The sequence below is a fragment of the Aptenodytes forsteri genome, unplaced genomic scaffold, assembly GCF_000699145.1.
Source record: "Aptenodytes forsteri isolate BGI_AS27 unplaced genomic scaffold, ASM69914v1 Scaffold54, whole genome shotgun sequence".
Lineage (NCBI taxonomy): Eukaryota > Metazoa > Chordata > Aves > Sphenisciformes > Spheniscidae > Aptenodytes > Aptenodytes forsteri.
In genome coordinates, this window is record NW_008796044.1 from 15,809,087 (window position 1) to 15,819,953 (window position 10,867).

A 10,867-nucleotide genomic window follows, 5' to 3' on the forward strand; every position below is an offset into this window, starting at 1 on the left:
TCTGGGTTCGCCTGCCAGACCAAAACCACCAGCAAAAACTGGGCACAGAGGAAACCAATTGGTTTGGGTTTTTTTTTTTTCCACTTGCTAGAATGGGAGACTAAAGAAAAAGAACTGTTTGGTTCAATACGTGTGTTCCCTTTAACCTGAAATCTGTGCTTCAAACAAAACAACTCTTGGAAACATGAACTGAAACCATGAAGAGAAAAAAAAAAAGTGACTCTGAGCTGGTTTTCCCAAGCCTGTTAAACCACATCTCCAGGCAGGTTTGTTAAGTTCCCAGAAAGAGGAGGATCACCCCTTGCCATCCCTGATACTGCAGCTGTAAAGGGAAATACTGCGTCAGAAGGTAACTGCCACACACAAAACATCAACCACTTTCCTTCAGACTGAAACATCTTTGCTAAAACATTTAAATATATATACATAGGTACCTCCTCCACCTAGATTTGGCAGCAAACTTAAGGTTTGCTTTTGTTTTCCCCAGCAGATTGCAGGTTGCAAAGCCACAGGAGACCATTCAGTCCAACCTCCCGAATATACAGACCATACATTTGTGCTTTGAGATTGAAAAATTAAGCCGCTGAAGTGTGGTCTGAGCACGCACCAGCCAGCCCCAACTGCTCACCAGTTACCAATTTACCTTCCTAAGAGCTTGAACAGTTGCAGGGTAAGCCAAAGCCCTGCTTCACCCTGGGGTGCGGGAGCAGCACAAGCAGACCCTGCAGCTCCTTTACTCAAGCACCGATGCTACACAGCAAGGATGTAAACCCTTCGCAGAGCCTCCAACGAGGGCAGTAGGCAACTGCTTTCCCCCCATCCAGCTTGCAAAGCTGCTCCCCGGCACGCTGCAGCCAGGAGCACGCAGAGAGCAAGCACCAAGCCCTGCACAGGAGACCCCCACCCCCCCCCATCCCTCCCCGGGGCATTGGGTATCCACAGGCTGCACCCGTTCAGAAACAACGCTATCAGATTTTATTTTAATAAAAGCACGAGGGTGAACCAAGCAGCTGCAGTGAAAGGACACAATAGCGGGGAGACCTGCCTTGCCTTTTCAGTGAGAGCGCTACATGGGATTAGTAACGTTACACAGATCCTTTCACCACTTGCCTTTCACTTGTTCATATATGGTCTAGGTCAGCAATGGCCAAAAAGTTTATTAAGAAGCGATAGCTGCTTGGTGGTCTACCCCCCCCCCCCCCCACCCCCCCCCGGGGCATTGGGTATCCACAGGCTGCACCCGTTCAGAAACAACACTATCAGATTTTATTTTAATAAAAGCACGAGGGTGAACCAAGCAGCTGCAGTGAAAGGACACAATAGCGGGGAGACCTGCCTTGCCTTTTCAGTGAGAGCGCTACATGGGATTAGTAACGTTACACAGATCCTTTCACCACTTGCCTTTCACTTGTTCATATATGGTCTAGGTCAGCAATGGCCAAAAAGTTTATTAAGAAGCGATAGCTGCTTGGTGGTCTGTGCGAGGCGGCGTGGTGCTCTCGGCAGGTCCAGCTGCCTGCTGTGCCCCAGCTCCCCCCAGGCTCCCTAAATCAAGGCACGAGGCCATGTCAGATCGCTACACGCATGGGGACCCTTCCTGACCACATCCATGCGGTGGGAGAGCTGACCCCGTGCTAACGAGGTTTCATCAGGGCTGTGGGAGCAAACGTGGGCCTCGATGGTGAAGTCATCAGAGGGGCCTGGGGGTTTGCACTGGTCACTCCTGAGCCCTGGTGGGAAGTTGAAGGCAGCGTTACAGCAACACAAACGCTCTCTGAGCTAATTAAACATCAGAGTTGGGTCCTTCCTGGACCCACATTTGTGGGGGATGGGAACAAACGTGAGTAAGAAGCCTCTGCCCCCAGGACTCACCATCCTGCTGAGGTCCACAGCCCTTGTACCTGTCCAAGGGCAAAGGGCCTCCCGTGCAACCTGACACGACTTAACGGACCTCACTTATTCAGAGTTGTGCAGCACCTTGGGAAAAAGGCAAGCTGGTTTTGGCTGTTGGATGAGTTTGGTCTTTGGATCCAGAAGGTTGGGCAACCCATCTTGAAAGCCCTGGCCGCACTGACTTCATGCCAGGGCAGCTCTCAGCTTTGGCACTCTGTAGATCTTCCATGCATAGCACTCGTGCTGGGATTTCTTGTTCAATTTGTTCCCTTCAACGAGTTGGGGTGTGTGTGGTCACAAATGGAAATATAGGTATTTTTGAGATCGCCATTTGCAGCTCTCACTGACTCTGTGTTTGCTCTATCAGAAGCCCTCTGCGTCTGTGATTCATTGATTTCCCTCTGATCCTAAACCACAAAGAGCCGAGTGCTTCCTGGAAGGTGCTAGGTTTGCCTTGAAAGGCTGCACCCCGCGAGCCCCCAGATATCCTCGGAACCAGATATCCTCATAACCAGCACATGTTTCTGGCAAAGTACCCCAAAGCAGATTTCTTACAATTCCTTTACCTGACATAACCCACCCCAGAATAGCAACTGGGATTGCCATTGCCTGAGGAACAGCAGCTGCAGCTGCGTTTGCAGGCACAGAGCTCCAGATGCTTACAGTGATTTTTGGTGCTTGTAGGTATCAATACACACCTTACAGAAATCTTAATTGTTTGCTGAACTCTGCGCATCCAGGCAACTTGGAAAATCCCACAACACTGTTAGTTGTGCTTTCTGACACGATGTACCTCTGGAAAGACTGGCCCTCCACCTCTACGCACCGCCCCTGCAAAGGTATTTAGACTGCCATTTCATAGAGGGAAAGCTAAAAACCTGTACAAAATCGGGCCACCATTTGGTTATCATATCTCATGTGAAACCAAGATAGAATCATCATCTTTTTTACCCTCCAAGGTTGCCTCCTTGGACCATCACCTCTACTAATCAGTGGCCCTGCCCAGGCAGCGATGCGGTAACCATCCCCGATTCACACTAGAGGTATTAAATACCCAGCACAGATCGGGAAATTGGGGTTTGGGTACTTTCCAAAGCATCCTTATTTCTATTAGCCAGCACTACATGGGACAAAGCGTTGTGAGATCAAAGGGATGTTTGGGAGGCCTCAGCACCCCGGGGTTCAGCCCCGTTCCTTGCTCTCATCAGCCCCGCAGCACTTCGGCGTCCAGTGGCTCTTGGGCCTTGGCCAGCAGATCCCAGCCCAGATGGCTGCTCTGGAGGAGCGGTGGGGGAAAGCAGGGCTAAAAGGACATCTAGCGGCAACCAAAAACCTTCTCAGACAGCCTGGGGACACCTCTACGGCCGTCTGCGTTATATATCAGCTTGGAGCCTGCTCATTGCACTGCGACGCTGGGAATGCCCTTCCCCAGCTCTGCAAGAAAAGCTTCAACTGTTGCATTTCCTTACCCGGGTATGGGAAACCCCCCAAAGCAAAGAAAATGCAGCTGTATTTTGGGAAACCCGCTCAGAGGTTTACACAGTCATATTAGTCCATTAACGTGGAACATGCACGCTAAGGGCAAAGAGGACACCTGGCTGCCACCGCGTCTACAGGAACCATGTCCATCACACCTGCACGGGAAACTGGATGGCAGCACAACTCTGGGAAGATTCATTCCCAAACCCCTTACAAACATCAGGAGTTCCTGCTCAACACACCTAGTCACGTGGCTTTCTTGCCCAGTGGTTCTCCCTCCTGCCACCAGCTCTCCAGCAAGCCCAGGACCTGCAGGACCATGTGCAGCTGCCATTCCCCGGGCACTGCATTTGGGTCCCGTCAGACAGGACCATCTGACTTCCCAGCAGCAAAAACCACACATGCACACTATCACCTTCAATGCCTGAAGAAGAGACCTTGCTCCTTCTTGCTGGGTATGAGCACAACTTCATCCAACCATCAAAACAAAGCCAAGATCCCTGGAAGAAATGCTTTGTAGAGATGCAACATGCACAAGCATTTATTTTCTGAACACTGAGTGACAGGTTGTATTGTCTAGTCCTTTTGCCGACCTCTGAAGTGCTCAAATCCTTTCAGATTTTTCTCTTATCTTTTGCTTGTGTCTATTATCAGCTCTTTGGGCAGAGACTGCTCTGACGACACACATGGAGGGCATCCAGCGCAACAGGAGCTACTCTGCTGCGAGCGGGCACGCAGGACCTGGGAGGGAGGAATGACATGACATGAAGTGACAGGGAAGCAGGCGGCCAAGGCCTGGGAAAATCACCACGCCTGTGTTTTTGTTTTTCTTTCTGCACAACAAAAGAGGTTAGTGAATTCCTCTTGGATGGGTTTCAGAACCTCCCCCAAGAAAAAGAAAAAAAAAAAAAAATCCTGCTGGTGTTCGCTTAAGGCTGATAATTACAGGAATAATTATGATTTATTCCCATCATAAATCTTGGAGCAAGAAAAGGGTTTTGAGGTTTGCAAGATTTGCTGGATGACAGAAGCAAAACACAGCTCTAATTGCCCTTCTTTGTTGTGTTCAATTAAGGATTCTGAAGCAACTGATCTCTGTGTCTTTTCATGGTTAGAAACCTGCAAGGAAAAGAAAATCTTTCTGCAGAGCCACCAATTGAAGCTTTGTTGGGTTACTAGGCACTAAGTGTGCTGCATCTGAACACTCAGGACTCCCAGAAAAAGAAGCTTATTAAAGGAAAAGAAATGCTACAACCGGCTTTTTTTTTCCTCTTACAGTAGGCTTTGGCAATTTTGAGCTCACTTCTAATCCCAGAAGAAATGTCTTTTGTCTTTATCCCTCAGCATTTTTGCCTCATTACTGCCCATTCCATTGTGTTGCATAAAAATACGTCTCCATTTCTATTACCTTCATAATTGCACCATTTACATTTTTCTTCGGGGCTTCCTCTCTAAGTCTAGAAGACATCACTTCTGCAAACACATTAGGAAAAACAAAACAGCCCAGAGCTCCTCAGCTCCCTCCTTGGACCAGTAATTCCCCGTCAAGTGCCACTCCTCTCCAGCAAGAACCAGTTTTCCAAGTGCTACCTCTCAAATTCAAACTGTGAGTGACTGGCAGGGTGTTCCCTCTCCGTTTTTACGGGACAGCTAAAACAGTTCTACCAGGGAAATCCAGTTCCTCATCACAGTAATCAGTGTCAAATCATCACGCCTGGCTCTGAGCAATGCCACCAGCCCACAGGCTACCACAGCCATTAACGCTCCGCTCAGGCTGCCCGGGCTCTGCGAAGCTGTGGGATAAAAGAGCAGGAAATCCTTGGGACCACTTGCGGAACTGAAGGTGCCTGGGATGGTCTTTTTGTAGGAAGCAATTGCGCTTGATAAGCGCAGTACACCTCGGGCTGAGAGCAGGACCACCACACGCCACATCCCCAAAGGGAGCGCCTGCAAGGAAGCAGGGAAGGCTTGGTGTTGCCCAGAAGGTAAAACCCAAACGCTTCAACTGTACAGAGCAACATAATGGATAAGGATGCCTGGAAATGCTGATCTACAAAGGGAAAGTGTCAAATATAGCTTTAAAAGAAAAAAAGACTTCTTGGGTTTGTCATGCCTGGGAAATGTTCTTTTAAGATCAGGAGAAAAAGATGGAGGAGGACAAAACCAGCACAGCGCACAGAAGCGAAAACCCAAAGTCAGCAGCATCACCGATTAGAGCAACCTTATCTGATCTCAGGTGCTCGGCTTAGACCATAGAGCAAGCACATCACGGCCCCAGCCCCAAACCCCTCGCTGGTCCTTAGTGGCATGGCCACGTGTACCAAGAAGGGCCGTTACTTGGGGGTTCAATTGCTTTTACCATAAAAGTTGGTGACAGCAGCTGGAAAGCAGCGAGCTCTGAAATCTGGAGTTGAAACACAAATTGAAAGATGTTGTTTTCTACAGGAAAACCAATCTCCTTCCTGTTTTCCTAGAGTTTCAGCTCTATGCCATCTGTGTCACGATAATCCAAATAGTTGATTGAATGCCAGTTGCTCTGTTTTAAGGGTAATTACAGCGTGCAGTAACCTGCAGGAGAGGAGCACCGGGTATACAGCTCCAGCGACTGTACAGGGATCTCGAGATCTGCAGTAACTCGCTACTCACATATATACACATACATATTTATATACACACAAATATAACATGGAATTGATAATACTCCTTTTCTTCACCCACCTGTGACCTTAACTTTTTTGGATAACGCACTCTTTGCAGCAAGTCCCGTTCCCTTTTCTACACATAGTGACAAGAATGTTAAATTTGACTAAAGCTTGCAGTGGAGAATAATAAAGGAGATCAAATAGAAATAAAGACTGGCCATAAAGCAAAGACTGGTGGTAAAACAATCAATTTTCCATGTTCTGAAAAGCCTCAGGGGATTTTTTTTCCCCACTTACTTGAAGCAGGTACCCGGGTTTTACAGCAGAGCCTCCGAGCAGGACTGTCCATCCCAGCTCTTGCCGGGTGGGCAGAGCTGGCTCCGAGCTGCAGCTTGGTAAAGGTTGACACCTTGTGGCTTTCTCCATCACTTACAAGTCAGGAAAGGGTTTTTTTTTTTCCTCTTTTTCTGGCGAAGGCTGTGGGTGGAGTTCATAGATGAAGAACTAAATTCCCAGCACCTGGCATGTAATGTGTGGGGTGGAGGTCTGGGGTCATTAACAGGTTAATGAAGATAAATAACACCAAACACTGAAAACTATAAAAAACAAAGTCATACCCTATTTGTTTCTGAGGGGGGAAAAAAAAAAAGGGAAAAAAAAATTCTTTGGGATAGGAGCCATCTGTATATACATAAGGCCCACAAGACAAGTAATAAAAAAGCGATCTTGGGAGCGATGTGTCTCTGCAATTTTGCAGCCCCATCGGATCCCCTCCCCTGTTTGCACAGTGGGGTAAGAGGCTCGGAGCCCTGCCTAACTACGACAGCTGCTTTGGAGAAGCGTAGCTGCACCGACTCCAGAGAAATTCTCTCTAATTCCTACCAGAGTAAACGGAAACAGGCTCAAGACCTGCAGTGCATGAAACCTGAGGTGAAAGAAAAAACAGTACTTTGGGGTTTACCCAAGAGGGTTAAAAACAAGGGACACTTATAGTCTGAAGAAGCAGCACATTCACTTAATAATTAGCAATTGCACTTACTTTGCTATTTATCTGTGAACACGGAATTTATTGTCATTTAATACATGCTTAAATTGGAAAAGAAAGCAGCATCCCCGCAGCAGAGGCTCAGCAGAAAAACATCAGCCAAACCTGTCTCTCCTCATTAGCCAAGTATTTGTTTCAGAGGAGCTCGTTACTGTGGAAGTGTATACAGCCCCAAGGAAAAAAACCAACAACTCACCTAGGACCACATCCACTTTCCCTTAATCATGCTGCTCCACTGTCTTTCTAATTCCCTGACTGCTAGAACTAGTACTTTGTATTTATTTAGCATTTTACACCTTCAAGCTGTTCTAAAATACGTATTAGCAGACCTAAAACTTAAAGCTACCCTAGCAGAAAAATGTTTGGTAATTACAAGGGCTAATACATACCTTGAAAACTATTCTTGCCACCTAAATGTGGGTCAGGCTTACCTGCATACCCCGATCCTCCGCAGTCCCGCTCCAGGCATGAGGCTCAGCACCTGCAGAATTCCTGCAGAATTTTTCCTTCTCTCTCTGCCCAGTTCGGCTGTACCATTAGGTACTGGTCCCAGCAAACCCAGCACTTTGGACCCATAGGCTGCCTGGGAGTTTTCAAGGGCTGTTGCACCTGTAGGTTAACGCTATGCTTTTATTTTTCTTTTTATACCCGGAGACATTATCGTAAAGAGATACTGAAAGCGGTGATCCTTGGCTGTCAGTGTGATGGGAGAGCAAGACTGAGTCCCTCACCTTCACTGTAGCTGCTTACACTAACAGGGGGATGATTCAGGCTAGAATTTAAGGTGTTCATACCTGTGTTTTTGTCCCTGAAGAACAGGAACTTTAAAAGATATATTGCACATATAATACTAAAGTAATGAACTGCAACGCAGCCCAGTTAAATGGATAGCCGGAGGCCGTTTAAGTCAGTGCAAAGTAATCCTTTAAATTCCAGAAAGCAGAGCAGATCTACAAGTTATTTATCATTTGCTTTCAGCTAAGTTTAATGAAATTTGTTTGAAAAACAGTAGGACATCCTTCAAAAAGCTGAGTTGGTGCAGAAAAAAAATAAGAGGGTTACTTTAAAAAGAGTCGGGGTGCCATCTCAGTGTGTTTTCACTGAAGCATCTTAATCCAGCAGCCACCAGATGCTTCATTTTGACATTTTTCTAAAAATCATATTCTGTTTAAGCCAAACTAAATCTCTTCCTCCTTCCGCCCTGCCCAGAGCCCAGTTTTACTGTTTGGCCTCTGAACTGCAAAGTCCATTTCCACCCAGCTTTCCGCTGCCCAGCCAGCCCTGCCTGCCTCCCCGGGCCCGACACCGGCTCATCGAAACTCAGCACCCACCGCGTCTAAAACAGCCCCGAACCACCAACCCTCAGCCAGGAAAAGCTCTTTGTATCACTTTTCCTCACTCAGAAATCTTCACAATTGTACTCAAGGTCACATAACAGTTTTACTGAGAAAATTTTTTTTTTTAAACTAATACAGTAAAAGCAATAAAATGACAGCACAAGCCCAAAGGAAAGCACAGGGGTTTTGTGTCACTAGAGCAGGTTTTGCTTTGCTAAATAAACCCCATTCACAGGAGCTTTTCCGGAGCCCAGGGAGATGTGAACCCTCCGCTCCGCACGGCCGAGTTTGCAGCGCTGCGCCTTGGGGTGTCACCCTCGGCCCTCTCATGGCCAGGGCAGCGGGATCTGCACCCCAAAGGTTGCATCCCTGGGGGTCAGGGTGCAGGGGCTCTGCCCGGCATGGCCCAGGGCCAGTTGCCAGGGCCGTTCGCCTTTTCCACCTGCCCCGCTCTTCCTGGGCACTGGGGCTCGCACAAGCGCTGGCAGGTCCCTGCCCAGCTCTCACACCTCTTTTGGGGTGAATTCACCTGCCTTTTTTTTTTTTTTTAATTCCTCACTGATATAATCTTTTGTTATAGATGGCCTCTATTTATATATAAAATGTCCAGCCTCCTTTGATGTGAAAAGCATCTGGATGGTTTCATACCGATGTCCCTTTACAGAGGGCCAAAACAAAAATTACAGGCTAACCTTTCCTACCTGCAAGGAAAGCCTGCAGGTGGATGCATTTCAAAATGACTCTCTGCTTAAAAACATGTGAAGCATCTCATTTTTCTTTTATGTATGTGTACTCTAATTAAGGCAGTGACTGAGATGTGATAGGAAATTTTCATCAAGACCCCCTGGGAACAGCGGTGCCCCAGCCTTCCTCTCCCATTTTGTGTGCAGATGTACATCTAGCCACACATACGTATGCAAAAGTCGTTATCATCACTGTCATTAACAATTTGTCTTGGCCTTAGCCATGGCCAGAGCCAGGTATTGCAAAAAACACTACAAACACACCAGTATATGACCCCAAATACGACAGCTACAGGTATTTCCAAATATCTCTGGATGCTGTCACCGCAATTCTTACGACAGACTAGACATCTTTGGTACAGCAGCAAAGCTTTGCGCAGGAGCCGCGTGTGCGCACATCCGTTCACGTGTGTTCACATGTGCATGTGTGTGATTGCGTGTGTGTGCTCACACGTGAGTACGCGTGGGCGTGTGGGCACATGGCTGCGCGCACATGTATGCGCATAGGAGCGTGGGCACACATAGGTGTACACACGTTCACACGCGTGTTTGTGTGTGCACGTCGGTGGGGGGGGGTTGCTCCCCAGCCTTGCCCTTCCGCCCTAAACCCCGGGGAAGGAGACACGCCATTCTCTTGCGGGTGCAACCCTTGTACGTACAATGCCAGGGAGGGGATTATACCAGGGATTAACATTTTAAACTCCCCTACCAGACCTACTGACTCAAAGATCCTCAGGCCAGTAATCGTATTACTGTCTCTGGGATTATTGCGTTCCTGGGTTCAAACCTGAATTTCAGGAGAAGTCAGTGGGAGCTGCCCCCCAACCCCTGCGCACCCCAAACTCCCCGGGCTGGGGGCAGGAGCTGCTGCATTTGGGTTTTTCTCCTTTTCTTTAGCCATTCTCTCTGTTTCCCCTGCCGCGGCCGGGAGAAGGGTCCACGAGCGCTTTTCTTGTCGCCTGCCTCCTCCTAATTCCCAGTAATTTATCCCGCATTAAAACTCCCTTGAGGAAGAATGGCCCAGGACCCAACACCTGCTATGCAAATGGCAGCAAATCCCCCAGGCCCCCGCGGTGGGGCGGGGGGGGCCCGCGGGGGGCCGCGGGGGCCCGACCGACCTCCGCCCAAAACTCCATCCCCAGAGCCGGGGGGGACCCCGAGAGCCCCCCCAAGAGCTCAGGCTCAATTTCATCCCACTGTTATGGTGCTTCAATTCTTTCAGGATATCTTTATTGCAGTTAAAAGAAAATAAAAATAAAAGCCACTCCTGAGCAGAATTATTTATATGGAAGGTATAAAAGAAAACCTGAGCATCTCAGCATGTAGTTAAGCTTCCTGCTTTGCACGTTGTTGGAGGGATTTCATCCGCGTGGCAGTCAATGAATTTTGTCCCTTTCTTTTAGGATAAGCGTTCTAGCTTCAATTAACAAAATACAAATCAACAAAAGAGGGGGAATTGTGGGCGGGAGAAGGTGGAGGGGGGGAAAAAAAGAGAAGAAAAACCTCTTGCACAATAAGGTGGGGGAAAAAAAGGGCTCGTTTCTCGGAGGTGACATCCTAATCTCATTTTTCCCAGTTAACGTGCTAGCTGGGAGGCTGGGGAAGGGCCAGGCAGGGAGCATGCCCTGGCAGCGTGACCACACCGGGAGGGTTTGGCCCTTTTCCTTGGATAACTCGGATTAGGGTTGTTGAAACATCAGGCAGCCGGTGGCATCCCCGGGCACCTGC